The following is a 3,879-nucleotide window of genomic DNA, read 5'->3' on the forward strand; positions in this document are numbered from 1 at the left end:
ATATCCCGTAGCTCGCTCGGTCTGAGCGCAGCGACCATGAGAAAAGTAGGCCCAAAATGTCATTTGTTTTGGGTGACAGTGAGAGAACTGCTAGGGTGAGAAGCACAATTCGACCTCAGGTACGTTCCTGAGGTCCTCCCGATCCGTGCAAGCCTAACCTTGGCCGTGTGGCATTAACCCTTAGCAGTTAAAAGAAGGTGTTTACTTCAAACAGTTTGCATTGACTTCTCTCCCCATAGGAATACATTGCCTGCACCTCTAAATTCAACCTGAAGCCTATGTGGGTTATGAATGCCTTATGAACCTGTCTTCTATGACAGTCCATCAGACCACTATGAGGTCTACCTGTGTCGAATCTAAGCATCCTGGAGCATCCGGAAGTGGTTAAATTCACCCAAAAGGTATTTTGATGTACATAACCTGCAAATGTGAAAATGACTGCATTCAACCCTGTCTAGATCAGTCAATTTTTAACATAAAGACTTTAAACTCAGGATTCTGTAAGAGAATACCCCAAGCAAGATATGTGTTTACGTATAGCTTCCTGTGCCAACCGGAAGTGCCTTTAATTGGGTCACACTGTCTGTTTTGAACTTGCATTGGCCAAGTGCCCACATCAACCTACAATTTACTCATAACCCACTTCCAGGAGCACCCCATCACTCACCTTACCATATCAGGGTTACAGTCACATATAGGCTGGACCTGTGGGCCTCTGGACCTGTGGGCAGCACGGGAGTGGATCCAGAACCTACAGACAATAACACCAAATGGCCTGTATTAGAAAATGGGTTTTAACAGACAGGAAAATGGATGGAGAAGAACATGGTTTTATTCATAATTTATTTCTACTCTATATATTTATGGTTTGTTTGGTTTTAGTTTGGCACTTCCTCTTTTAGGTTTTTCCTTTCCTTTAACAAAACAATGAAACCATTTAAATGCACAATATGGCGTTTATGTTCATATTTAACAACACTATGGTTGAATGAATCTCTCACCACATCGACTTCTGCACTGCCACCCAGAAAAAGAGGCAACTTGGAGCTTACCTCAGTTTAATTTATGATCCTAGGAGGACATCTACGGGCCTTTAAGTATTACACCAAATGGCAAGGTGGCAGATTGGAATTTTAAGGGAAATAAACCAATACTAGTCTTGGGAGACTCAAATGTTAATAGAATCCCTCCATTTCATAACCCATAACCCATACAAGTGGAGAGTTACCCTGGAGCAACATTTTACCATTTCAAAAAGGTCCTGGAGAAAACAGAGGTTCATTTAGACACCAGCATGCATAGTGGTTCTCTCGGTGGGCATAAACAATATGGATAATGACCCATACAAAACATCAAACAGAATGCATCAATGCACAAGGAAGCAAGAGTCACTTTTTCCCTAATGCAATTATTTACATCCCCATTATTAACCACTCACACCTCCTTTCACCAGATCGAAAACGGAACCTCAAAGTCATTAACATCACCACACATGGCCCATTTCTCTTGGAGATACCACATGATGAATTCCACACAACAGACCTGATACACTGAACAACAACCACAGCAGACCTCATTTTTAAGAATTGGTGTGAGCAGCTAAATTTAGAATAGGCTCTACCCACACCACACCCTTATTTTCCCCCCAACCCCCTGTACTCTTTTCCCCCCAACCCTCCCCCCTTTCCTCCCCCAGTTGCTTTCTTAGATTACCCAGCAGAGGGGGTAGTTGACCCCCTCTCATCATGAATTTATCCAAGTCTTTTCAACTCACAACAGCACAGACCCAACTTTTGGAGAGGGGGGGTTGTCTTTCATTTCACTCTACACTCCAAATGTCATATATGTATATAATCACTTGCACATTTAGCAAAAAACACTACATTGGGGAAACCCAGTATACAATAGAAAATAGACTTAAACAGCATTCTATACAATATCAAACGGGCCCATTTACACACAGAACTAGTGACTCATTTCCAGGATCACCCCATCAATGAACGCAATGAAAGCACTTATGCTGATTATAGACACTTAACCTGTTAGAGCTCTAGGGGCGCTATTTCATTTTTGGATAAAAAACGTTCCCGTTTTAAGCGCGATATTTTGTCACGAAAAGATGCTCGACTATGCATATTCTTGACAGTTTTGGAAAGAAAACACTCTGAAGTTTCAGAATCTGCAAAGATTTTGTCTGTAAGTGCCCCAGAACTCATTCTACAGGCGAAACCAAGATGATGCATCACCCAGGAATTAGCAGAATTTCTGAAGCTCTGTTTTCCATTCTCTCCTTATATGGCTGTGATTGCGCAACGAATGAGCCTACACTTTCTGTCGTTCGCCCAAGGTCTTAGCAGCATTGTGACGTATTTGTAGGCATATCATTGGAAGATTGACCATAAGAGACTACATTTTCCAAGTGTCCGCCTGGTGTCCTGCGTCGAATTCGGTGCGCAATTGCCAGCTGCTTCTACTTTACCATTTGATTCAGGGGAGAAAGCATGTGTCCAAGAACGATGTATCAATGAAGAGATATGTGAAAAACACCTTGATGATTGATTCTAAACAACGTTTGCCATGTTTTCAGTCGATATTATGGAGTTAATTTGGAAAAAAGTTTGCGTTTTGAGGACTGAATTTATGGATTTTTTTTGGTAGCCAAATGTGATGTATAAAACGGAGGTATTTCTAATACACAAGGAATCTTTTTGGAAAAACTGAGCATCTGCTATCTAACTGAGAGTATCCTCATTGAAAACATCAGAAGTTCTTCAAAGGTAAATGATTTTATTTGAAGGCTTTTATGTTTTTGTTAATGTTGCGTGCTGGATGCTAACGCTAATGCTAACGCTAAATGCTAACGCGAAATGCTAACTCTAGCTAGCTACTTTTACACAAATTATTGTTTTCCTATGGTTGAGAAGCATATTTTGAAAATCTGAGATGACAGTGTTGTTTACAAAAGGCTAAGCTTGAGAGATGGCATATTTATTTCATTTCATTTGCGATTTTCATAAATAGTTAACGTTGTGTTATGCTAATGAGCTTGCTGATAGATTTACACAATCCTGGATACAGGGGTTTTTTCATAGCTAAACGTGACGCAGAAAACGGAGCGATTTGTCCTAAACAAATAATCTTTCAGGAAAAACTGAACATTTGCTATCTGAGAGTCTCCTCATTGAAAACATCTGAAGTTCTTCAAAGGTAAATGATTTTTTTGAATGCTTTTCTGTTTTTTTGTGTAAATGTTGCCAGCTGAATGCTAATGCTAAATGCTACGTTAGCCATCAATACTGTTACACAAATGCTTGTTTTGCAATGGTTGAGAAGCATATTTTGAAAATCTGAGATGACAGTGTTGTTAACAAAAGGCTAAGCTTGAGAGCTAGCATATTTATTTCATTTCATTTGCGATTTTCATGAATAGTTAACGTTGCGTTATGGTAATGAGCTTGAGTCTGTATTCACGAACCCGGATCCGGGATGGGGAGATCAGAAAGGTTAATAGCGCGTTTTTAAGTTTCAAAAGATTGCGACTCCCGCCCTTTGCCTCACAATGGTTTGATCCACTGCAGGTCATTCGTTTTGTTGGAAGCCTTCACACACACCTGCTGAATTTGCAGAGCTGGCGCGCAAACTAAAGCAAACGTTAACTATCAAGCTAGCTCACCCTAAAAGTGTTTTGAAACACATAACCTGTCATTATGAAAATCACTGTATTCAAACCTGTGTAGATCAGTCAATTCTTAACTTAAAGACTTAAAACTCAGGATTCTGTAAGTGGCTATGTCAATAAAGACATGTGTTTACTTATAGCTTCCTGTGCCAACCGGAAGTGCCTTTAATTGGGTCACACTGTCTGTTTTGAAGGGTTAA

The 3,879-nt window shown here is 40.2% G+C and overlaps 1 long non-coding RNA gene across 1 annotated transcript; it reads left to right on the forward strand.

Annotated features, from left to right (window-relative positions):
- The first annotated feature begins 2,316 nt into the window (after positions 1-2,316).
- On the forward strand, positions 2,317-3,512 carry LOC149972323 (uncharacterized). The gene is made up of 2 exons (XR_016491255.1): positions 2,317-2,777; positions 3,146-3,512. It is a non-coding gene; the product is annotated as an uncharacterized LOC149972323 (long non-coding RNA).
- Positions 3,513-3,879: the final 367 nt, after the last annotated feature.

Source organism: Oncorhynchus mykiss, chromosome 24 (assembly GCF_057628025.1).
Source record: "Oncorhynchus mykiss isolate SJ-2025 chromosome 24, ASM5762802v1, whole genome shotgun sequence".
NCBI lineage: Eukaryota > Metazoa > Chordata > Actinopteri > Salmoniformes > Salmonidae > Oncorhynchus > Oncorhynchus mykiss.